Consider the following 26,866-nt stretch of genomic DNA (forward strand, 5'->3'; position numbering starts at 1 on the left):
AACTAGCAAGTTATTTTTTGACTGGAAATGACACAGGCGTCTCACAAAAGATAATAAGATGATGTACAAGACGCATCATTGTGGAAAAAAAATATTTCTCAGCTTTTATTTACATTTGAGCAAAAAGTATCATGTCCAGAATTATTCATACCCTTTACAAACTGTCACAGTCTCTGGGAAAATCCAAAGTTCAATACCATTCCAAATAGTCAAAGCTGTTCTAAAGCATCCTAATTACCCTGATTAATTGGAAATAGCTGTTTTGATCAACTCAACAGGTGAAAAACAGCAGCTCTCTGCAGGTGGTCTGTGGACAGTCATGGCTAAGACAAAGGAACTCAGTGAGGACCTGCGGCTGGCTGCGCATTGTGGCTGCTCACAAGTGAGGAATGGGCTACAAGGCCATATCCAAATGTTTTCAAGTTCCAGTGGCCACAGTGCAAAGTATTATTAAAAAATACAAGATGTTCCGCACTGTGGGAAATCTCAGAGGGGACGTTGTCGGAAGCCAAAAGTGACACCTGTGCTGGCCAGGAGGATAGTGAGAGAGGTGAAAAAGAATCCAAGGATCACCACCAAGGCCATTCTGGTGAATCTGGGCTCTGCTGGTGGCAATGTCTCAAGCCAGACAGTCCAACGGACACTGTTGGGTTCCACGGATGCAGACCAAGGAAAACGCCACTTCTCCAGGCACTTCTAAGGCATGCAAAAGCTCATTTGGCCTTTGCAAATGCTCATCTGGACAAAGAAGAAGGTTTCTGGTCTTCAGTGTTATGGTCAGATGAAACAAAAATTGAATTATTTGGTCACAATGATGTTGGCATCATTGTGATCATTTAACATAAAATGGAGAAGCCTTCAACCCAAAGAACACCATCCCCACTGTCAAACATGGTGGTGGGAACCTAATGCTTTTGGGGTGTTTTTAGCCAATGGACCAGGGAACCTAATCACAGTAAACAGCACCATGAAAAAAGAGCAATACATGAAGATTCTCAACAACAACATCAGGCAGTCTGCAGAAAAACTTGGCCTTGGGAACCAATGGACATTTTAGCACGACAATAACCCAAAACATACAGCAAACGTGGTGAAGAAATGGTTAGCAGACAACACCAGTAACGTTTTGCAGTGGCCTAGCCAGAGTCCTGACTTGAATCAATTGAGAATCTGTGGAGGAGCCAAAGATCAGGGTGATGGCAAGAAGACCCTCCAACCTGAAAGATTTGGAGCTCATTGCTAAAGATGAATGGGCAAAAATGCCTGTGGAGACATGCAGAAAGCTGGTCTGCAATTATAGGAAGCGTTTGATTGCTGTAATAGCCAATAAAGGCTTTTTTCTATTGATTATTGAGAAGGGTATGAATAATTCTGGACATGATACTTTTTGCTAAAATATAAATAAAACCTGAGAAATATTTTTTTCCACAATGATGCCTCTTGTACATCATCTTATTATCTTTGGGGAGACACCTGTGTCATTTCTGCTCAAAAAAGAACTTGCATATTGAACAAAAGTAACTTTAAGTCAATATTTGGCAGGGGTATGAATAATTATGGGCTTAACTGTATATATATACATATACACACACACACATAGATATATATTTCAATTCAATTTCAATTTCAATTTTATTTCTATAGCACATTTAAAAGTCACGAGTACAACAAAGTGCTTCACAGATGAGCCGCATTTGCGGGTTACAGCAATAAAAGAGCAGGAAATACAATTGACAGCAATAGAAATACAGTTATAGAATGGTGACGTGACAACAAGCATGAACCGGGGAAAAGTTAAAACTAAGTTGTTTGGAAGGCAAGCTTAAACAGATGGGTTTTTAACCGTGATTTGAAGGATTGGATGGATTCCGACGCACGGACATCAAACGGCAAGCTGTTCCAGAGTTTTGGTGTGGCAAAAGCAAAAGCACGATCACCCCTAGTCTTCCGTCGAGACATTGGTTGCATTAAGAGCCCCTGGTTAGAGGATCTGAGTGCTCTCGTGGGGATGTATAGATTAAGGAGGTCGATCAAATAACTGGGTGCCAGGTTATTTAAAATTTTAAAAGTGTATAAAAGAATTTTAAAAACGATACGGTATTTGACAGGGAGCCAATGAAGGTTGGTGAGGGTGGGTGTGATATGGTCATGTCTTCTGGTGCCGCTTAAAAGGCGTGCTGCGGCGTTCTGGACTAATTGCTGGCGTTGGATGAGGGAAAGTTGGAGGCCTAAATAAAGAGAATTACAGTAGTCCAATCTTGAAGTTATGAAAGCATGAATGAGCTTTTCAAGGTCATTGTGTCGTAGGTAGGGCATTGCTTTAGAAATTTGGCGCAGTTAGTAGAAGCTGGTTTTCACCACTGCAGCCACTTGCTTATCTAATTTGAGGGAACTATCCAACACTACTCCAAGGTTCCTGACAGTAGATGATAGATGACTGGCATAGGATCCTAAGGTCTCCGATAGCTGTTTCAAGGGCATGTGACTGTCAAAGATGATAATTTCTGTTTTGTTTTCATTAAGGGTGAGGGAGTTGTGCAGTAGCCAGTCTCTAACATCACACAGGCAGTTGAGTAACGGCAATAGCGGGGACTGGAGATCCAAATCCAGTGGGAAGTAGATTTGGATATCATCCGCATAACAATGGAAAGAAATATTATGATTTCTGAAAATTTGTCCCAGGGGTAGCAAATATAAAGAGAACAGCGTAGGACTTAACACAGACCCCTGGGGCACACCACAATGGAGGGGTGCGGAGGGGGAGGAATGATTCCCCATAGAGACAGAGAAAGACCTCTCAGTTAAGTATGATTTAAACCATGAAAGTACTTTGCCTTTAAGACCAACTACATGTTCAAGCCTTGAAAGGAGGATGTCGTGATCAACCGTATCGAAGGCAGAGGACAGGTCTAAAAGAACTAAAACCACAGGGCGCCCCGTATCAACAGTTACGAGGAGGTCATTAAAAACTCTCAGTAGGGCTGTCTCGGTACTGTGGTGAGGTTTAAAACCAGACTGGAATTTTTCATTGATTCCATTTGCCTCTAAGAAGGATTGCAGTTGCTTAAGAACAATTTTCTCTAAGACTTTCGCCATAAAAGGAAGTTTAGAAACCGGCCTATAGTTTGAGAGGACATTAGGATCAAGATTACTTTTCTTGATAACAGGTTGAATGACTGCATGTTTGAACACAGCAGGGACGCAGCCTGATAAGAGTGATGAATTCATTAGAAGTGAGATGCAGGGTCCTATAGTGTTCAGGGCACTTTTGATAATGCGAGAGGGAAGCACATCGTGACGGGAGTTAGAGTTTTTCGTTTGACCTATTATTTCCTTAAGAGTCAGAAAGGATACAGGTTCAAACTGTTTTAAGACCGATGAGGGTTCAGATGTTGAAGATGTGTCTACAATGGGTAAATATGAGGATCTTAGTGCTGTGATTTTATCTAAAAAATAGTTTAGGAATTTCTCACATAAGGCTTGGGAGGTCTCAGTCTGAATGGCAGAGAGTGGATTTATCAACAAGTTAAAAATGCTAAAAAGAACCTGTGGCTTATGACTATTAATCGCAATGATCTCCGATAGAAAAGAGGCTTTTGCGGTTTTGACAGCCTTCTGATATTTCTTCAGGCAATTATGAAGAATGTCCAAGGAGATCTGAAGTTTGTCTTTCTTCCATCTCCTCTCAGCTTGGCAGCATTCACGTCTGAGAGTACGGGTGCAGTCATTCAGCCATGGTTGGCGAGACGGTTTAAGGCATTTAGTCTTTAAAGGAGCCACAGTGTCTAAGATAGAAGTACAAGTGGCAATGAAAGAGTTAACGAGTTCGTTAACCGGTGTAGCTGTATTACAGTTTGCATCGTAGAAGGCAGAGTTAGTCAGGGCCATAGAGAACTGGGCAATAGTCTCCGAATTGATCATACGTATATTTTGCACAGGACCCTCACGTTTCAGCTCCATATTACACATGTTGACGTTGAACAAAACCGGGAAATGGTCCGAGATCCCAGAGTTGTAAATGTCCGTGATGCAAATGTCCAGGCCGTAGGACAGTACCAAGTCCAGCCTGTGGCCCTTAATGTGGGTTGGTTTACCGACCCACTGAGTAAGGTTAAAAGAGTCTATAAGGGCAAGAAAGTCCTTGACCAGTGGGTCCAACTCACAGCAAACATGGATATTAAAATCACCAGTGATAAGAATACAGTCATAGCTTACAAAGAGATTTCCTAGAAAGTCAGCGAACTCGCAGATAAAATCCTTATTGAATTTTGGTGGACGATATACCACCGCACAGAGAGTCGGGGAGGAGCCGACCAGCTCAAGTAGTTGCACCTCAAAGCTACAGAATATGGCAGGGGGAAGCTGACGCACACGGAATTTATTTTTAAAAACCGTGACTAGTCCTCCACCTCTGCCCGAGGTCCTAGGGGTGCTAACAAAAGTACATTCCGGTGGAAGAAATTCCGATAGGGAGACGGACTCACCGGGGCGGATCCAGGTTTCTGTCAGGAATAGGAAGTCCCGCTCGGAAGAGAGAAAAAAATCATTCAGGACGAAGGACTTGTTCGCCAGCGATCTGGTATTCAGCACAGCCATCTGGATCGTAGTCATCTCATTGTTGTTCGGAGCACGCCTCAGCAGACGTAAGTTGCTGTGGTTCACGCCACCACCACAAGCCCGCATCCAGCTTCTAGTTGGTAGATGATCGGCCGGTAACTCCGAGTGAGCAAGTTGTCCGACTTGGTGGGTCCATCGATGATGGAATAGTCTGATGGTGTGTGTGAGGAATTGAGGTGTTATTTTTCTGCCATTTTTATTATTTCATTTTATTATTTCTAGTTTCATTATTTTGTTACTGCTATTGCATCATAATCATATAACAAGCATCTGCATTGACGCATTTATTAATAGTGATATTGCATTTAGATGTTTAAACACATTGGCACCCAATTAAGTTTTTATTACAGGTGCAGTTATAACCACTTTAAACTGTTGAGTTGGATTTATATTCTTAAATGTTTATATGCAGACTGCAGTGTGAAAGAGTAACTCTGTGCCAAAATAAGACAGGAAGTTACATGTTTTTTTGAAGTTACATGCTTTGCAGGAAGTGAAACCAAAACCAGAGTCTGAGTGAAAGTTATTCTGAGGAGCTAGTCGGCAGGTGAAATGGGGTGCGATTGTGGTTAGCACATAGACATACACGTAACCACACACACACACACACACACACACTTAGTTAGAGGGATCATTTATAGGGGAAAGTTTAAATTGTTTTGCTTGGGGTTGCTTTTAGACTATATTAGGAGGAGCGAACATATTGGCAACTTTTGAAACCGCTGGAACTTCTGTTATGAAAATGATTATAATCATTTATACATAATTGCATTTTGTGCTTAGTAAAGAGCTGTCGCTCCTTGGTCAAGTGAGGGTCAAAAACTTTTGGTTGGCGTTATGATCAGCCAATCTACTGTGACTTTGACTGGAGCTGTGGAAGGATCGCAACACACGCTTACAAGACATGTATATCAGGTTATTTTTATGATCTTTTATTTGTTTACATTCTTTGATTAAGTTTTAAGTAGTACCATTTAAGTAAGACATTTATTCAATATATTACACATCAGTTTCAGTTGTGTATGTGCTGGCCTTTGTCTGAGGTGAGAGGTGAGACAAAGTGCAGCTGCGGTGGTGACATAACCACATACATACATACACATAGTAGTAGGCTCATTTTGTGGTAAAGAGTTCAGATTTAATTCTGCTATAACTGTAAGAGTGCCGGTATACGCGACCGAGCTGTTTCAGGAAACCGATTTGCTGATTCCAGCGATAAGCGACAGCGGTGTGGGGGAAAACATCTGCATGGAGGCGAAGACGTGATGTTCTTTTAATTGTGTCACAAGTTGTCAAACAGAACATTTGTGGTTTTGTGATGACGCAACGAGGGGGCGTCACTAAATATACTCTGATGCATATAAAACTGTAGTTTGATGTTCGGAGGATGAGATTGTGGGGCTCTCTGCTTACAGAGTCAGCTCATTCTCCCACGCGTGTCTTTTCATTAAAAATCATCGTCTTCACCTTTTGGACCAGTGTGGTTACTTGCATTCCGCCTGTATTTACTTCCCTATATTTTGGAACCTTAACATGTGCTGATTGTGGGAAGAAAATAAGGGTTGAAAGATATCCGAGATGGCATGGTAGTTGGTTATTCCATGTAATTTAAAATAGGCTTTGATGCGAGTCCGGATGCCGCTCCGTTTTCCCCGTCGTCTGGGCCATTTCTTAGCGGGGAGGAAAAACGGCAAGCGGTGTACGCACGCAGTCGTGTCTGTGGGAAACGGAGTGTCATTTCCCAGTTTCCAGTACGGGTGTGCTGGTTGATGTTTCAGAGGTCGGAGATCCAACAGCGTTTGACGATCATAAACAATTAGTGTGGTAACATCCAGGAAACATGGAAAATAAAATAGCCAACAACAGATAGAACTCGGGGAAGCGGAGACGGCTTGCTGTGCACACTGGCGCCATCTTGCCTGCTTCACCGATTTGTACACACATATATATAAAAAAAAAAAAAAACACCCATCTCGCCCCTGCGGGTGGTTTATCCTTCAAGCTCGGGTCCTCTACCAGAGGCCTGGGAGCTTGAGGGTCCTGCGCAGTATCTTAGCTGTTCCCAGGACTGCGCTCTTCTGGACAGAGATCTCCGATGTTGTTCCCGGGATCTGCTGGAGCCATTCGCCTAGCTTGGGAGTCACCGCACCTAGTGCTCCGATTACCACGGGGACCACCGTTACCTTCACCCTCCACATCCTCTCGAGCTCTTCTCTGAGCCCTTGGTATTTCTCCAGCTTCTCGTGTTCCTTCTTCCTGATATTGCTGTCATTCGGAACCGCTACATCGATCACTACGGCCATCTTCTTCTGTTTGTCTACCACCACTATGTCCGGTTGGTTAGCCACCACCATTTTGTCCGTCTGCATCTGGAAGTCCCACAGGATCTTAGCTCGGTCATTCTCCATCACCCTTGGGGCATCTCCCATTTTGACCTCGGGACTTCCAGGTTATACTCGGCACAGATGTTCCTGTACACTATGCCGGCCACTTGGTTATGGCGTTCCATGTATGCCCTGCCTGCTAGCATCTTGCACCCTGCTGTTATGTGCTGGATTGTCTCTGGGGCATCTTTACACAGCCTGCACCTGGGGTCTTGCCTGGTGTGATAGACCCCAGCCTCTATGGATCTTGTACTCAGAGCTTGTTCTTGTGCTGCCATGATTAGTGCCTCTGTGCTGTCTTTCAGTCCAGCTTTGTCCAGCCACTGGTAGGATTTCTGGATATCAGCCACCTCCTCTATCTGCCGGTGGTACATACCGTGCAGGGGCCTGTCCTTCCATGATGGTTCCTCGTCCCTCCTCTTTCTTGGGTTTCTGCTGCCTGAGGTATTCACTGAGCACGCTGTCAGTTGGGGCCATCTTCCCAATGTATTCGTGGATGTTTCTTGTCTCATCCTGGACTGTGGTGCTGACACTCACCAGTCCCCGGCCCCCTTTCTTCCGCTTAGCGTACAGCCTCAGGGTGCTGGACTTGGGGTGAAACCCTCCATGCATGGTCAGGAGCTTTCTTGTCTTTATGTCAGTGGCTTCTACCTCCTCTTTTGGCCAGCCTATTACCCCAGCAGGGTACCTGATCACGGGCAGGGCGTAGGTGTTGATGGCCCGGATCTTGTTCTTACCGTTCAGCTGACTCCTCAGGACTTGCCTGACCCTCTGCAGGTACTTGGTGGTTGCAGCTTTCCTAGCGGCCTCTTCATGGTTCCCATTCGCCTGCGGGATCCCCAGGTACTTGTAACTGTCCTCTATGTCTGCAATGTTGCCTTCTGGTAGTTCAATCCCCTCAGTTCTGACTACCTTCCCTCTCTTTGGTACCATCCGACTACACTTCTCCAGTCCGAACGACATTCCAATGTCATTGCTGTATAGCCTGGTAGTGTGTATCAGTGAATCGATGTCTCGTTCACTCTTGGCATACAGCTTGATGTCATCCATGTACAGGAGGTGGCTGACAACTGCTCCGTTCCGTAGTCGGTATCCGTAGCCAGTCTTGTTAATGATCTCACTGAGGGGGTTCAGGCCTATGCAGAACAGCAGTGGGGACAGAGCATCTCCTTGGTAGATCCCGCACTTGATGGTGACTTGTGCTATGCGCTTGGAGTTGGCCTCTAGTGTTGTACGCCACATCCCCATTGAGTTCCCGATGAAGGCTCTTAGGGTCCTGTTGATCTTGTACAATTCTAGGCATTCCAGTATCCAGCTGTGGGGCATTGAGTCATAGGCCTTCTTGTAATCAATCCAGGCTGTGCACAGGTTGGTCAGTCTGGTCTTGCAGTCTCGGTTGACTGTTCTGTCTACCAGTAGCTGGTGTTTTGCGCCTCTGGTATTCTTGCCAATCCCCGCTCATGTATTGACCCATGTGCCTGTTCATCTTAGCCGATATGATGCCTGACAGGAGCTTCCATGTAGTACTGAGGCAGGTTATTGGTCGGTAGTTGGATGGGACCGGTCCCTTCTTGGGGTCCTTGGGGATCAGGACCGTCCGACCTTCGGTTAGCCATTCCGGGTGACTCTCGTTAACTAGCAGCTGGTTCATTTGTGCTGCCAGACGCTCGTGGAGTGCAGTCAGCTTCTTCAGCCAGTAGGCGTGAACCATGTCGGGCCCTGGTGCTGTCCAACTCTTCATACTGGAGACCCTTTCTTGGATGTCTGCCACTGTGATCGTTACTGGACCCTGTTCAGGGAGGTCGCTATGGTCTGCCCTCAGATCCACTAGCCACTGAGCATTGCCGTTATGGGTTGCATCCTTCTCCCATATGCTCTTCCAGTATTGCTCCGTCTCCAGCCTTGGTGGTGCTGTTATGTTATTGTTCCCTTGCCACTGAGAGTACACTTTTGCTGGTTCTGTGGAGAACAGCTGGTTTATTCTCCTGCCTTCAATCTCTCTGGTGTACCTCCTCAAGCGGCTGGCCAAGGCTGTGAGTCTTTGCTTGGCAGTTTCCAAGGCCTCAGGTATGGACAGCTTGCTGTATTTCTTATGCACCTTCTTTGTCACGCCTTTCTGCAACTCCGTTAGTTGGCTAACCTCCCTTCGTGCTACTTTGATCTTGCCCTCAGCCTCCTTCTCCATGGAGGGTACTGCCCCTGTGGCTGTTCAACTTGTAGCCAAGCATCTCACTGATCACTGCTGCCGTAGTGTAGATCAGCTTGTTAGTGTCGGTAATCGTGGTTGTAGGTATCGTCCGTAGTGCTGCATTAACATCATCTAGCAGACCTTCTGAGGGTACTTCACGTAATCTTGGTAACCGCCACGGGGATCCAGGTTTCAAGCTTGGCCATGATCCTATCTTTCAGGTCAGTTCCTCTCGCACTCAACGATCCTTCTCCTATCGCACTTGGGGCTATGTACCCAATCTCGGTGGGGGTGATGATATCTCCCCTGACCTGGCGTCCTGACTCCTTGCCGTAGCATTTATGTTGTACCTCGTCAATCTCTAGCTGTGAGAGCAGTCCTTCTTTCGAATGTTGGAACACTGAGCTACTAGTTGTTTCGCCGTCATTGTGGATGTTGGGTATCGAAGAATCCATAGGTCCCTCATCCTATTCATGTAACCCCTTCCGCCAGGGTTACTTGCGTAGTAGCATTCCAACAACGCCCTGTTTTCGTCTCTTGCCCACCGATGCCTTCTTGTTCCAGTAGCCCACTTATAGTTCTATATATATATATATTAGTTTTTATATATATATATTAGTTTTTTCACATTCTGGACTCAGATCAGACCCACATTCAGTCCAGCTACAGTCCCCCGGCTGCTAAGCCACCAGCGAGCCCAGTCCTCCCCCAGTTTGCCCATCCCAAATCCCACCCTCAGCCTTCATGCACTTACAGTGTCCTACATATTTATTTATCAATCACATCTGGCTGGCTCTGTCTCATGTTACAGCAGCCTAAATGTGTGCAACCAGATGTTTCACTGTAGTGCTGTTACAGTCTGTGGAGTCACAATGAGGTCCAGTTCTAAGTAGTTATAATTAGTTTTTAATTTGAGCACACATATACAGCACACCTTCAACACATTCCTGTGATTCGTTCACGATGCAGATGTGAAGTTGGAGTCATGGTATTTCAGCATCTGGACAATAACACCAGAGAATTGTATAAAAGGAATAAAGAGTGGCAGCTCATTTGAAATGTAACTTCTCAGCAGCTCAATAAATATCAACAAGCACACACAACAGTTTCTAATCAAACCAAAGGCCGTACTGTTATCTGTTTAAGGTTTAATGGACCATTATGGCTCAGTCTTATTTTACTAGGAGTTTTTCATTATAACATTCAAAACAGACATAAGCATGCATTTCCACCCTCATGCACACACACACTATCAGTCAAAGGTTTTAAAACAGCCCAATATTTACAGTTATTTATTGTAATTCAAGTTGGTCAAGACCAATGAATAGCTGAAATGGGACAAAGGTAAGTGCTGAACTGTCAGAGGCTAAAAAAAAAGGTGAGGTTACCCCAAACTGGAAAACAAGGTACATTTCAGAGTGATACAAAAAGGGAAATTGCAAAGAAATCAAGGTGTCAGTCAGTACAGTTTCCTTCATCATCCAAAGGCACTCTGACAGGAAAAGGTCTGGCAGACTCAAAGGAAGTTTTGATTTTGTTATGCTTTTGTTTGAAGTCCATTAACCTCTCTCTCTCTCTCTCTCTCTCGCTCCTGTTAGGGTTCAATGTTGAGAGAAGAATCCATAAAAACCACAGATCCAGGCGTGTGCAATTTAGACGGCATTTTAATGAACACATGTGTGAGTTCAACAACCCAATCAGTGTTGAACTGAACTTACAATCATGAGACAAGGTTTTATATGGGTACAATAACAAAGCCCCCCTCTTTTACAAAAATAGACAATAGTACAGCTTACGTCAATCCAAACCACAAAATGTTCCCTGACCTTTAACATTGCTCTAAAAAACATTGTCTTCGGGTCGGTGCTTCCCCTCTTCGCTGTCGCTCGTCTGGTGCACTTCCTCTCAGTACGTCGGCACACTTCTGCATTTCTGTGTGTATGTGTCTGCAGTGTATGCTACGACGTGTCATGACCTCTCACTATTTGTCTGTCTGTGCGTGCAGAGTTTGCATCTGCTTTTCTGATCCTTAGTTGACCTCAACTTAAGCAACCAACCAGGCTAAGGCCATCCTGTGTGTAATGATCTTGACTTATATGTGAAATATATAAACAACTGTTTCAATCTACCACAACTGCTTAAGGCTTAATCCATAATAAATGCATACTAAACACCCTTGCACTTAAACTTCTGGCTTCAGTTTCACTTCTGCAAAACATGCTCTGCAGACGCGTTTTGTTTCCTGTCTCATTTTGGCACAGAGAGTATTTTCCTGTCTCTGCCCTCTACACAGAGATCATAAAAGCATTAATAACATTTAAATTATAGATTCAACAGAACCATTTAAAATGGTTCTTCTTTGGACCTGTAATAAAGGCTATAACCATATATTTGAACATCTGAATGCATCTAACTGCAACCTCACTATTAATACTGAAATGTTAATGATGATTATAAAAATAGCAGCAACTAATAGCAGGACAATATTTCTATTCCTGACACTCCCACTCTTGACCTCTTGACCACAAGAGGTCACCATACTGTGTGTTGGGTCACTCCTTGGCCCATTCAGCTGCTCCCCTGTCCATCCCAGACATCATGGACATTTAGGATCACTGTTCTTAGCTCTGACCCTCTCTTGGCATCCTGTGACTTAACAAATCAGACAACCTCATGTCATCTAGGTGGTCTTAATAATAAAATGCCAGCTCCCACTTGAGAACACTCATGCTTGAGGTTAATCACACCAAAGTATCAGCGAGCCTAAAGTTGATCAGGGCATGAGAGAATAAGAGTGCGAGCAGAGCTCAATCAGCACTCCTCCCTCACCCCAGAACCCACTCATACCGGTGAAAGACCCCCTTACACTTGTGAATCTCTAGTGGTCTGTCCCTTTTCTGGGTCCCACTCTAGTGGAAATCTGGCCACCTGCAAAGGAAACAGAACCCTTCCTCCCTAGTGCGGCTTCCCTGCCTTATGTCCCTCAATTGTCTTCTTTATTCAAACCTAATGTTACTCAAAACATGAACCTAATTTTGTATTTGGTTTTTGACTTTTATTTTATATCTCATTCAACCGTACTCAGCATTTGTAAAACTCTCACAGCACTGCCTTTAAGAGAATCGGAGGAAGCACGTCTCTGCATGTGCTTCCTCTTTGCTCCTTATCTGATCACCAACATCCTGTGCACAAAACTGCCACTGCTGCAAGGGCCTACCATCTAAAGTCACCTCTCCCAAGAAAACTACTTATTCTACTAAAAGATCAAAGAAAAACAACCACTTTAATCATTACGTGTAAACACATAGTTAATTGCTCCTAGATAAACTTCATCATAGCTAAAAGCTGAACTCTAACTGTATTTTGAACTCCCATTTTCTGGGTGATAACCTGTTTGAATATATCATTTTATTTCATTTTGCTGCTTTTAATGTAATGACTCCTTCTAACTTAAACTTTATCAGACTTAACCAAAATATATGAGCTTTCTCCCTTTGCTTCTGTTTTCTGTATTTCTGTATTCTGTAACTGCTTTTTATATAAGAGGACTAAGTTAGAGCTGCATCTGTTATCTCAATATTTTATATGTCACTCAGTTTAGTTACAAGCAAAACTCCTATTCAGTTCCTCTTTCTGTCATTTGTTATTGGGCCAACTCAAATTCAGTTAAAAGCTAAAGGAATTTCAGGCCCTAGGCCTCAAATCAATACTGTCCTGTGTGTTGATGAACTCTGTATGTCTGTAAGCGTGTGCAATCCTTCAAAACTCAGGTCATTCTCACAGTAGATTGGCTAATCATAACGTTAACCAAAAGTTTATGACCCTCAGAGAGACGACTCTCTGAGCCACAACTCCGTTAAAGGCACCAAAATGCAATGTGTATGAAAAAAATCATTTCTACATATATAATCTCCAATATTATTCATTTGAGTCAGCGAGACTTTTAACATCCTCATAAAAAGCTCTCCTCTACCCTAAAGCCTACCTTATAACAACATTCTAGCATTATGTCACTGTTACAACTTATCCTAAAAATCAAAAAGAAATCCCACATTTTCTACTCATAAAATGTTCACTATTTTCCCAAAGCATATCCTTTATTCCCACAGTTTCCCCTTTAAGTTTTGTATACAACTTCTTATGAACACCGCATTTTATCTTCTAAACCTAATTCAGTTCATTTTAATCCTTTCTTTTAACAAATCCTCAGTTTTACTATATCTAGATTATCAAACAACCCCAATCATTATAAAATCCTAGTAAAACCCCTTTCAAATTAAACAAATTAAATCTTAAATCCTCTCTTTTTTTGACACATCTCATGTGGCAAAAAAAACTCAACATGCTCCACCCAAGCTTAACAAATTAAAAGGAAAAAAGGTTAGTCATTTCATTTCTCAGAACAGCTCAGCAATTCTCCTCTCCGGTGTTTTGCTCCAGCCCTGAAAACCTGTGTTTAAGGAACAAAATCAATTTAATCATCATGTCAAATCTCCTCCAACTCGTTGCTCCATGCAAAGTCTGGATCCTTGGAACTTCCTGGAAACAAAACCTGTACTTTACATTTCATACTCTCCTTTATGATCCAGTCTGTGTCATGACAAAAATAAACTTGAACAGAACAGTTATTAATCCTGAGTTACCTCAGTTAATGGTAACTTGAATCTCATCAAACAATGTTTCCTTTTAGCATTTAGCATTCTCCCAACAATATAATGTAATCCCATAATCTAACCCCGTAAAAGAAATTTTCTCAAAGCAAACATCAGCATCCCAAAATCAGCCTCCCAGATTTAAGTCTCCCACTTGTCCTGCCTATGGCAAAAGCAAAACAAAGCATCCCTTTCTTTTCCTCACATGATAAATTTGTCCACATTTATTCATTCCCACCTTAGTCCAGTCACTCACATTCACTCACTTGCATTCACATGATATTTTTGCTGATACTGCAGCCTTCTGCGCACGTCATCAGATGCTCCACATCAGCAAAATGAGCTCAATCATTCGTTTTATTTCGTTTTCCTGTTTAGGAAAATAGTTCTCTATACTTTTGACTGGATTGAATCGATACAATCCATTTTTAGACAGAGACTTGCCGCCAATCAGTCTCTGATTGTAATCAATTATAATTCTGTAAAGCCCACCTGATTTTTTCGTACTTGGTAATTTTGTCAGCGCCGTCAGTTCACTCTCTTCCAGGCCTGCTTAGAACAAAAATGAAAAAGAGAGCTGATTATTAGCTCATCAAAGTACAAAACAAAATCACCTGACAGGTTTTTTCCTGAGTGCACTTACTACTACAAAAATTTTTGGGGCCCCTCTCAGACCTATCCCTGCCTTAATGAAACACCCTCTCTGGAAATAAAACAACAGCCTCAAAAATCTGAAACAATCTTAAATTTCACCCGTTCAACACACGAAAACCTCGTCAAAAGATCAAAGACCGTTTTCATTCAGCACAAGATAAAACCAATTTCAACCACATATCATCCTTAAATTATAAATTTCCTGTCCAAATCTGCCCCTCTGAACAGACCTGACCACCGTAATCAAATATCCTGATACTTTACCATTATATATTTCTCCCAATACTCTTCAACAGCCCCCGATCTCTCTTGAACTGAACCGAAAGCCTCCGACACACACGCACACAGGAAGTGTCTTTGTCACTCACTCACTCCAGCTAATTTGCATAAACCCACAGCTCAACAGCCAACTTAACAAGAGGAATACATGTTTAAACTTTATCACGTTATTGAATTATTTTCATTTTCTTTCTATACTAATCACTTACTTTGATAAATCAGTGCAAGAGCACTCCTGAGTCACTCTTATAGACACTTTTCTTTTGTTTTTTCCATCTATTTTAAATCTTTCCATCAATTGTATTAACCATTCACACCATTCTCTCACTCATACAAGCAGCAAGCAGATCTTCATTGCATATGCTTATGTTCTTAGCCAGGTTTTTAATCAATATCTGTTCATTAAGCTTCAGGAGCTTGTCTTTATAAGGTTAATGCATTTTCTGTTTGTGTGTGTATGGGTATATGTTATTTTGCATCTATGACTTCACAGTCTCCCAGACTTCTTCCCAACTCTCCAGTTAAGCAGTCAGTTTTTTTTTCCCCGAGTTACTAACCCACATTTTGATTTCCCACCTTAAATTACCGCCTCCTGGTCTTCAGCCAGGAGCTGGGGCTTGCTTTTCAGGTTCCTGGACACATCATGCTGTGAACAATTCAACCAGAAACTTGCCTTAACATATCCATTCATGTTAACCTGTAATTTCTTCAGACTCCTGCATCTGGAGAATTGGCCTGGGTCTGCTTTACCCTGAAAATAACAAACTAAGACATTTTCATTATTATCACCAGTGGTTAAATAACCCATTTCTCTATCTCTGATCAGAAACACCAATTATGCCATGCATGTAAGCGTGTTCTTCCCTGCATTTTATGTTAATTGGGTGTAAACTGCTTCTTCATTAAATTAATTCATTGAGTTCTTCGTTGCCTTGTGATGTATTCATGTTAATGTACACTACGTGTAAGCTGTTTCTTCATTGCATCCTATATATTCATATTTAATTTATGCATTTCACCACTGAGCTTTAGATTCAAACTATCTCACTTCTGATTCATTTCAAAAATAATCTCACATGTAACAATTTGTATGTGTGTTTTCTATTCATTAAGGTAATGACAATTATTTTCGTTCATTATTCCTACCTTTTCTAATGTTTACCTCTTTGTTATGCTGTAGTGGACATCCCTAAACAATTCATGAGTTCAGGTTTCAATTTTCAATCCAATTATATCCTATATTCTCGCAGTCAAACTCGTCCAGCTTCATCTCTCACTGCCTGGTCCTCTCTGCACAATGTCCTGTTCGGGCTTCAAAGCTCCAGCAAACACAGTCTCAACTCAGCTGTTGTCTTCTTCTCTGTTTCTTTACAGTCTTTCTTTCAGATTAAGTCCCAGCATGGCAAAATATCACTCAATGTCCAGTGCTCTTCCACAATTCTTTATCCCACTGTTCAACTGCCCAGCCTGTATTTTCACAGTACATGTTACATTACTCTTACATGCTGCTGCTGGTCGTCAGTCGTCATCAGTGTTACTGGATCAGTGGCACTGCCGTTTGCCTGCTGTATTCAAGTCCACGATGTTCTATCGGTCTTCATCAGGCGATTAACTGTCCTTTGAACTTCTTCTCCGCTTCAGGGACAAAGTGAGAGATCCAGCCGCACAATTTCGAGCCAAAACTGGCTTATTCTCCCAATTCTTTTAATCTACTTTTCTGCTGCTGAACTCAAGGTTGCAAAGTTGAAAGACGCCCACCTGTATTGACCATATAATTAGTATTATATTCATTTTTCTTAAAGGCTTCATTTGCTCCCATTTCCTCGTCTGTCTCTCTGTGTTCTTTCTGCACACACTCAGTTCCCATATATGGGCATGCACAGTTCCTGTTCACTATTTCCTGTTGCTGCAGCCCCGATACACAGAGCAATATTTCCTGTTCCTCAAACTAATCTAACTCCTTTGTTTTTGTTTTCTTGAATTAAAAACACTTCCAAACTTTAGCACATCCTACTTTTTCATCACCCAAGAAATATATTTCACACTCCTTTATTCCATACACACCTTTAAAAGTTCTCACCTCTTTCAGACGCCATAAATCGTCTCACACGCACTGCCTTTCTCTCACTCAGAGAACTCACGCAGAGTCACTCAAATCAAATACTGACAGCACTCACACAGTTAAAATCACTCGAAATACGCTTTCATACGAGTATTTTGGACATGCCTTCCATGATCAGAAAGAGCAAGTCAAAAGAAAAGAAAAAGAAAACTGAAACCTCTCATCATCCTCACGGCTTCTCCCCACACACATAACTGAAAAATAAAACACACCAACATTTATGGCTCACGAAATATACATCTATCAAAATTCAGTCATTTACTATGCATCCACACTAATATATTCACACTGTATTTACACTCTCATAATAAGCAAAACCAACTTCTTATATACAGGCATTTAGCAAAAAGCTCAGTCCTCTCGAAAACTGAAACCACCCTCTCTGCGCGTCACTGCTGCTCATTTGCATTTACACACACAATCAGTGCACATCCGGCTGTGCATCACTGACACAGAGACTGATCCTACTCATAGATCTCATATTTTATATTACAGACGTCTTAAATTACAACTGCACAGATTTTTAGGCCTCTTAAATCCTATAAATTTCGACAAATTTATCCATAACGGTCCAACCGATAAAAGTCCCTGACTTTTTTTGCGACCAATTTAGCCAGTATTCCGTCCCTGACGGTGGCCCGATTGCTAATGCCCTAACCAAATTTATCGTAGCCAAAAAAGCGCAAATAGGAGACTCTAACTCCTAGCAATTTCAGAGGTTCCCAAGTTCTCTCCCGCTGTCGACGGTACTATCCCTACTGTCCTAGTAGGCCTAAGGTCAGCGTCCTGCCTTAGTGCAAGCGTTACCAAGGAGAAAATGCGCTTCTTAAGGGTCCCAGACTCCTCGTCCTCAAGTAATTTTAGAATAATTTGAAACAACAATCTACACCCAAAACAGGATTAAGATTAAGGACAACCCTCAACAGTTTTGGAGATTCCCGAGTCCTCCTCGAATGTTGCCCGAAACTATCCCTAGTCATCGCTAGGTGAAGGATAAATTTCTCTATCCAGCAGGGAGCGTCACCTCCGAGAAAGTTCTTAAGGGTTGCATAACCAATGGGACTTGAACCCACAAAATGACCAAATTCCCTATCATTCTAAAAGTTCACTTCGCAGTCCAACTGCTTTAATTCTCTTTTCATTCCTTTATTCTCATTACTCAGTACTGTCACTTATACTTCCTTATCATTACTTCAACCGGTAAACTTCATGAAAACTTCACCAAAATTAAAAACAGACATTCACCAGTAATTTTCAGTGAGTAGACTTTAATTTGACATGCCCAATGTGACACCTTTTGGAAATATATTTCAACAGGCAGTGTCTTACCTTTAAATGCCCCGGGGAATGCCTACTCACTTTCACCACTGATTACCGTCTGCCCGTCCAATTACCACGGACCCCGGATCTCACCAAAACCCCAACATTCCTCTCTCTCACCGGAACGAGCCCCCAAATGTTAGGGTTCAATGTTGAGAGAAGAATCCATAAAACCACAGATCCAGGCGTGTGCAATTTAGACGGCATTTTAATGAACACATGTGTGAGTTCAACAACCCAATCAGTGTTGAACTGAACTTACAATCATGAGACAAGGTTTTATATGGGTACAATAACAAAGCCCCCTCTTTTACAAAAATAGACAATAGTACAGCTTACGTCAATCCGAACCACAAAATGTTCCATGACCTTTAACATTGCTCTAAAAAACATTGTCTTCGGGTCGGTGCTTCCCCTCTTCGCTGTCGCTCGTCTGGTGCACTTCCTCTAAGTACGTCGGCACACTTCTGCATTTCTGTGTGTATGTGTCTGCAGTGTATGCTACGTACGTGTCATGACCTCTCACTATTTGTCTGTGTGTGCGTGCAGAGTTTGCATCTGCTTTTCTGATCCTTAGTTGACCTCAACTTAAGCAACCAACCAGGCTAAGGCCATCCTGTGTGTAATGATCTTGACTTATATGTGAAATATATAAACAACTGTTTCAATCTACCACAACTGCTTAAGGCTTAATCCGCAATAAATGCATACTAAACACCCTTGCACTTAAACTTCTGGCTTCAGTTTCACTTCTGCAAAACATGCTCTGCAGACGCGTTTTGTTTCCTGTCTCATTTTGGCACAGAGAGTATTTTCCTGTCTCTGCCCTCTACACAGAGATCATAAAAGCATTAATAACATTTAAATTATAGATTCAACAGAACCATTTAAAATGGTTCTTCTTTGGACCTGTAATAAAGGCTATAACCATATATTTGAACATCTGAATGCATCTAACTGCAACCTCACTATTAATACTGAAATGTTAATGATGATTATAAAAATAGCAGCAACTAATAGCAGGACAATATTTCTATTCCTGACACTCCCTTGAAGTCAACTTCCTGAAGGCCTTAGTCATGGGGTGCACACATGATTATGGCCTAATGATGTTCACCTGAAAGGAGTTTTCCAATCACCCACTGATAGTGGGTTGAACCATCTGATGAGAGCTGAGGGGGTAGTGGGTTGAATTTTCAGTTTGATTTGATTTAGTTAGTTGGGATATTGTTTAGCTGGGGGTGTTTTGTAATCAGATGTTTGTGAGGTGTGTCAAAATAACTGCAATGTTTCACTGTATAGGTTTTTGTAGTTGGGCTGTGTCGGGGTGGGAAGACCTTTACATTTATTTTATTGGTGATGGTATGACCAGCATCTATTTAAGGAGGGGTTTGTTGAGAGGCTCAGGTTAGTTATTTCTAGATGTGTTGCTGGTGAGCATGACAAAACCTCTGTACCACAAAAAAGAGAAAATATATTCAAAGCTTTGAAGACAATTGAAGGCTCGTGTGGTTGCTTTTTCCATTTGGTCCCCTTCACATTGCCTTGCCACCGTTACAGTCCAAAAAAAAAATACAATTTAACAATTACTGCAAGTAATAAAATCCTTGTTGGGCATCTTCACTGTAAGAAATGTACATAAAAATTACAGTTAATAACTGTAAAATGGCAACGGTAAATAACCATTAAATCAAAAAGAGTAAGTGATTGTACATTACATTTCTGTAAATTGAAAAACGGTGATTTGCCTTTATTTTTACACTGCTAATATGTTGAAAATATATTAATGTACTGTAATATGGCACATTGTCTTTGAAAACAACAAGAAAAATCTGTAACATTATTTACAATTAATCACCCTACAATTTACATAATAACTCTGTATGAATTACAATCTTCCCTGCTTTTTTCATTTGAATTTACGATTTACAACTGTATATTAATTACCTAAAACATACCGTACTTTTAATTTTAACAAAATGTCAAAACATTGTTGGAATTATTGTGAAAATTACGGTGAAATGTTTCTAATATTAACGAGCTCAGGCTGTTTGATAAAACAGTATATGTTAACAGTACATACAAACAATTACTAATAATAAAAAAAATATGTATATTTCTTTAAGTTCTAGAGTCTCACCAAGTATAACACAGCTATTTACAATGAAATTTTTTGTGTGGTATAGGGAGGTTTAAATCATGGATTTGCCACTGTTCAGTCCGTGTTCAATCTGTTTGAGTGTGATACCACCTGCTGAAATTAAAATTAATTGATTAAAATGAAATACAAAAAAATGATGAAATAATGTTAATAAATTGGTGTAGTTTGCAAGGTCAAGAGCAGTCAACGAATGTATTATAAAAGCTGTAACAATCAGTTTCCTTAAAGTCTATGCACGTTTGGGAGACAATGCATCACGTGTCTAAACCGTCACATATATATATATATGAGAGAGAGATATAGATATAAAACCTAGACGAGGAGGCTACTATGTTGTCAGAAATAGCTGTCTGACTGTGAGGTACTGCAACAGCAGAGGGCACCAATACTCCCTGGAAGCGTGTAGTCCGCCAAACCAACGAAGAAGAAGATAGCGCCACTTCTAACGGTCCAGACTGACTCCGCTCAGCAACGGAGTGCCAGCAGCACCCTGCACCGAACCAACAACCTTCTCTTTCAATGTAAGTATATCATTAGACTTGAAACGTATATCAGCTGTAACCATAGTTCGCTCGGTTAGTTTTCTTGTTGCGTTGAAAGCGTTCCTCTGTTACAGGCTTCGCTTTCAGTCCTGTTTAGTTTTTTGGAAAGTTCATGCTAATGCAGCAGGTTGAAGATTTTAGCTAGCTTTACTGTGAAACAAACGCCAGTTTAATTTACCAAAAGCAGCTAAAGACAATGTTCCTTTCTGATTTCTGTGCCAAGTCAGTGAAGTCACTGAGGGGTTATGTATTTCATTGCGACCTGCTTCTGCCATCCTGACCATTGCAGAGGAAATTTAAAAACATATATGAGTTGGGTCAGTCATGTACTCTGAATAAGCTCACTACACTTCTAAAAACTGAAACAACATTATCTGATGAGGGTATTTCCAAGCTTTGTGAGGCGGTCAAGGGATCCAGAAATGTGTAACAGGTGAGGAATCAGCTGAGTCTTCATCAGATGTACTGTGTGACATTAGTGATGGTCAGATATTCAAAAGTAGTACTTTTTTTTTTTTTTTTAACCAAAATCCGATATGTTTCAAACTACTGCTATACCAAGATGCCTTTGAAGTTGTTAATCCTTTATGGAAATAAATCGATAAAACTGTAGTTAAAGGAACTGTGTTTTGCATGCTGGAGATAATTTGGGCTCACATTGCACTGGTGGCTTCTGCTTTAGTCATACACAACATTTCTGTAGATACTGTTTAATGACGCAATCTGTTTTTCAGGGTGGTGATCCAAATCAGTGTGGAGCAGAATGCACCATAGAGATGTACAACTCTCCTGTTCAACACCTCAAGACTGAAGGTACACCAGATATAGGAGTAAGGTTTGAGTCAGTTTTCAACTGTTTAAAATATTTTCACATCTGTCAGCCAGGTTTGCCATTTTGATTAGGACACAAGATTTTATGGCATTTTGTCATATGATGTTGCGCTGTTTCTTAAAATTTTTTGTGAAAAAAAAAAAAAGAATGGTTCACCTACTCCATTCTGAATCGGAGCATCAAACAGTTTAAATACTCTGACTCTGATACCTCTTCAAAGCCGTGTGAGATCAGTCCTCAAACAAACTCTCAGCACAGTTAATATAAAACTGGAACTTTTTAAGGCTGTTGCCTCTCATGATTGGTGACAGAGTGGAAGATGGAACAGATGATTTTTACCCCACTGCATCCAGACTGCAAATGAATCGCGCATGTGCGAAGCCACTGTTGGCATGTGATGCGCAGCAGCAGAAGAAAAGGACCTGTGAGGCTCAGTAACAGAGATTTTATTAGAAAACTACAGACATTTTGCGCCAAAAATATAATTTTTTTCCCAATGCATCATGATAACTTCATTTCAGTTTGTTTCTTTTCATCAACAAATAAAGGACGTTACATATAAGCTACTTTTTTTATTGCTCAAAACTTGTCTGAACACAGGTTGCACTTGTTGGTCCACTGTGATGTATGTGGCTGAAGAAAACAAATTGCTGTTATTTTTAGGTTGTACAGTTCTGATCAAAAGTTTTAGACCATTTGAAAAATGGCAAAAAATCATATTTTGCATGGTTGGATCTTAACAAGGTTCCAAGTAGAGCTTCAACATGCAACAAGAAGAAATATGAGTAAGGCAAAACATTTTTTGAGCATGTCATTTATTAAAAACAACGCTTAAACTGAAACAGGCTGTTTTACAGCTGATCAAAAGTTTAGGACCACACCTCCAAAAAACATGGGTAAACCCCCAAAACAGAAAGTTCCAAACTTGAAATCAGTAATTAATTGGTCCGCTGTTCTTGTTGATCACTTCATGCAAGCGTTTCCATGAGGTTAGTGGGAACATTTCTCCAAGTGGTGAAGACGGCCACACGAAGGGTGTCTACTGTCTGGAACTGTTGTCCATTCATAGTTGGATTTAGATCAGGGAAAGACGCAGGATGGTCCAAAAGAGTGATGTTATTCTCCTGGAAGAAGTCCTTTGTCCTACGGGCATTGTGTACTGTAGCGTTGTCCTGTTGAAAAACCCAGTCGTTACCACACAGATGAGGGCCCTAAGCCTCTGCAACATCTGGACATAGCCAGCAGCCTTTTGACACTCCTGCACCTCCTGAAGCTTCATTGTTCCACTGAAGGAAAAAGCATCTCCCCAAGCATTGTGGCACCCCCTCGTTTGTAGGGCGAAGAAAACATCTCAGGTGGGATCTGCTTGTCATGCCAGTAAGGTTGGAAACCATCAGGACCATCATGGTTGCATTTTTTTTACAGGAGAAAAAAAAGGTTATATCTTTTTCTCATCAGAGAATTTTTTTTTGAAGCTCTTCACCACTAATGGCCTTAACTCAGGTTGAGGATTTTTTAGGTCTTCCACTTCACGTTTTTGTTCCATAACACCCAGGATTATTTAAGAAATGACCATCTTAATTGCATCCCACCTAAGCAGCGATGGCGCACTGTGAGCGACCCTACTTATGCAGTTCAACAAGCCGACCATGTTCAAAAAGGAACGTTTTTTTGCTTTTGCCATCAGAATATCCTGACAGTCTGACTACCTGAGAGAAAATGACAATGAATCCACAGTTTTGCACAGATTTGGCCTTTTAAAGGCATGTGGTCCTAAACATTTGATCAGCTGTAAAACAGCCTGTCCCAGTTTAAGTTTGTGAAATGTAAGTTAAATGTTTTGTCTCACTCCCATTTCTGCTTGTTGCATGTTGTTGGAACCTTGTTAAGATCCAACCATGCAAAAGATGATTTTTTGCCATTTTTCAAGTGGTCTTAAACTTTTGATCGGGACTGTATTTAATATTTGATTAGTTTCTTCTGAATGGATTAAGAATGCTTTATGTCCGCATTGCAATACATCACAATTGTAAATCATTACACGATTAATTGTGTCAGCTCTATTAGATGTAAGATTGTATATTTGCTTTTGAAATGGGCAGTTTGCTTTATTGAGCTTTGTATTTGCTTTCAGACTGCAAGGAAAGGACGCTAATCTACACCGAGCATCTGAAGAACAACAAACCAGTCCTCCAGCACATTGAATCCAAAAACCTCTTCCAGTTCCTCAGACACCATCAGAGACTGTTTTGAAAGCCCTCTACTATCAATCTGGATAAAAAGAAACTTTGTCAACCACTGCAAGTATCAAGTGTTTTAAATTTTGTTTGACTGTTTATTATGTACTTATTAGTTTTTGGTCATATTAAGTTTGATATTAATTAGATCAGTGCCTTTTTAGTCATTAATTTGATTATTAAGTATTAATTGTTTAGGGCAGCACGGTGGTTAGCACTGTTGCTGCACAGCAACAGTGTTGGTATAATCATATAATCTTTCATTGCAGGTGTAACCTGGATCATCTTTATACATATTGCCGCTTGGTGCTTATTATGGAGTTGTGCTCATGTCAGTAAGGGTTAAAAGCTACAGTCAGCGGGATGTCTGACTGATCTATTGAGGGAAGTGACGTAGAGCGTAGAAGGCCGCACATGCTTACAAGACACTTACATCAGGTTATTTTATGATCTTTTATTTAGTTATATCTTTTGTTAACCTTTAAGTAGTGTGTATTGGCAATAATTACTCATTACTTCATTTACTTATCATCACTAATTGTTATTGCATTAGAGAATTTCTTTAGGCATTATGTTACAACTTCTATTACAGGTATCGTCATAATCCCATATTAATATTTTCTATTACAGGTGCAGTGATAATCATTTTCATATACATGCATTGTATTTTTGTGCTTGCCAATGAGGGGGGCTCGGTCAACTAGTGGAGGGTCGGAAACTTTGTTCGGCGCGAGGACTGAACAATTCAATTCAATTCAATTCAATTTTATTTATATAGCACCAAATCACAACATAAGTCGCCTCAAGGCGCTTTATATTGTACAGTAGATAGCACAATAATAAATACAGAGAAAAACCCAACAATCATATGACCCCCTATGAGCAAGCACTTTGGCGACAGTGGGAAGGAAAAACTCCCTTTTAACAGGAAGAAACCTCCGGCAGAACCAGACTCAGGGAGGGGCGGGGCCATCTGCTGCGACCGGTTGGGGTGAGAGAAGGAAGAAAGGATAAAGACATGCTGTGGAAGAGAGACAGAGATTAATAACAGATATGATTCGATGCACAGAGGTCTATTAACACATAGTGAGTGAGAAAGGTGACTGGAAAGGAAAAACTCAATGCATCATGGGAATCCCGCAGCCTACGTCTATTGCAGCATAACTAAGGGAGGATTCAGGGTCACCTGGTCCAGCCCTAACTATATGCTTTAGCAAAAGGAAAGTTTGAAGCCTAATCTTGAAAGTAGAGATAGTGTCTGTCTCCCGAATCCAAACTGGAAGCTGGTTCCACAGAAGAGGGGCCTGAAAACTGAAGGCTCTGCCTCCCATTCTACTTTTAAATACTCTAGGAACAACAAGTAGGCCTGCAGAGCGAGAGCGAAGTGCTCTAATAGGGTGATATGGTACTACAAGGTCATTAAGATAAGATGGGGCCTGATTATTTAAGACCTTGTATGTGAGGAGCAGGATTTTGAATTCAATTCTGGATTTAACAGGAAGCCAATGAAGGAAGCCAAAACAGGAGAAATATGCTCTCTCTTTCTAGTCCCTGTCAGGACTCTTGCTGCAGCATTTTGGATCAGCTGAAGGCTTTTCAGCGAGTTTTAGGACATCCTGATAATAATGAATTACAGTAGTCCAGCCTGGAAGTAATAAATGCATGAACTAGTTTTTCAGCATCACTCTGAGACAGGATATTTCTAATTTTAGAGATGTTGCGCAAATGGAAGAAAGCAGTCTTACATATTTGTTTAATATGTGCATTGAAGGACATGTCCTGGTCAAAAATGACTCAAGGTTCCTCACAGTGTTACTGGAGGCCAAGGTAATGCCATCCAGAGTAAGAATCTGCTTAGATACCATATTTCTAAGATTTTCAGGGCCGAGTACAATAACCTCAGTTTTATCTGAATTAAGAAGCAGAAAGTTAGCGGCCATCCAGGTCTTTATGTCTTTAAGACATTCCTGCAGTTTAACTAATTGGTGTGTGTTATCTGGCTTCATGGATAGATAGAGCTGCGTGTCATCTGCATAGCAGTGAAAATTTATGCTATGTCTTCTAATGATGCTGCCTAAGGGAAGCATGTATAATGTAAACAGAATTGGTCCTAGCACTGAACCCTGTGGAACACCATAACTGACCTTAGTGTGTGAAGAGGACTCTCCATTTACTTGAACAAATTGGAGTCTATTAGATAGATATGATACAAACCACTGCAGTGCAGTACCTGTAATACCTACAGCATGTTCTAATCGCTCTAATAGGATATTATGGTCAACAGTATCGAACGCAGCACTGAGGTCTAGCAGGACAAGCACAGAGATGAGTCCACTGTCAGAGGCCATAAGAAGATCATTTGTAACCTTCACTAAAGCTGTTTCTGTGCTGTGATGAGCTCTGAAACCTGACTGAAACTCTTCAAATAAGCCATTCCTCTGCAGATGATCTGTTAGCTGTTTGACAACTACTCTTTCAAGGATGTTTGATATGAAAGGAAGGTTGGAGATTGGCCTATAATTAGCTAAGACTGCTGGGTCTAGAGATGCTTTTGAGTAAAGGTTTAACTACAGCCAGCTTGAAGGCCTGTGGGTACATAGCCGATTATTAGAGATAGGTTAATCATATTTAAGATTGAAGAATTAATTAATGGCAGGACTTCTTTGAGCAGTTTTGTAGGAATGGGGTCTAAAAGACACGTTGATGGTTTGGAGGAATTAATTATTGAAGTTAACTCAGAAAGATCAATTGGAGAAAAGAGTTTAACTTAACATCAATGGTACTAAAAGTAGCTGTAGATAATATTACATCTGTGGGATGATTATTGGTAATTTTTTCTCTAATGATTAAAATGTTATTTGTGAAGAAGTTCATGAAG

General features: G+C 41.2%; 1 long non-coding RNA gene across 1 annotated transcript; it reads left to right on the top strand.

Annotated features, from left to right (window-relative positions):
* Positions 1–20,712: 20,712 nt before the first annotated feature.
* On the top strand, positions 20,713–24,415 carry LOC120441655. Its single transcript, XR_005614161.1, has 3 exons — positions 20,713–20,898; positions 21,654–21,732; positions 23,886–24,415. It is a non-coding gene; the product is annotated as an uncharacterized LOC120441655 (long non-coding RNA).
* Positions 24,416–26,866: the final 2,451 nt, after the last annotated feature.

The sequence above is a fragment of the Oreochromis aureus genome, linkage group 9 (assembly GCF_013358895.1).
Source record: "Oreochromis aureus strain Israel breed Guangdong linkage group 9, ZZ_aureus, whole genome shotgun sequence".
NCBI lineage: Eukaryota > Metazoa > Chordata > Actinopteri > Cichliformes > Cichlidae > Oreochromis > Oreochromis aureus.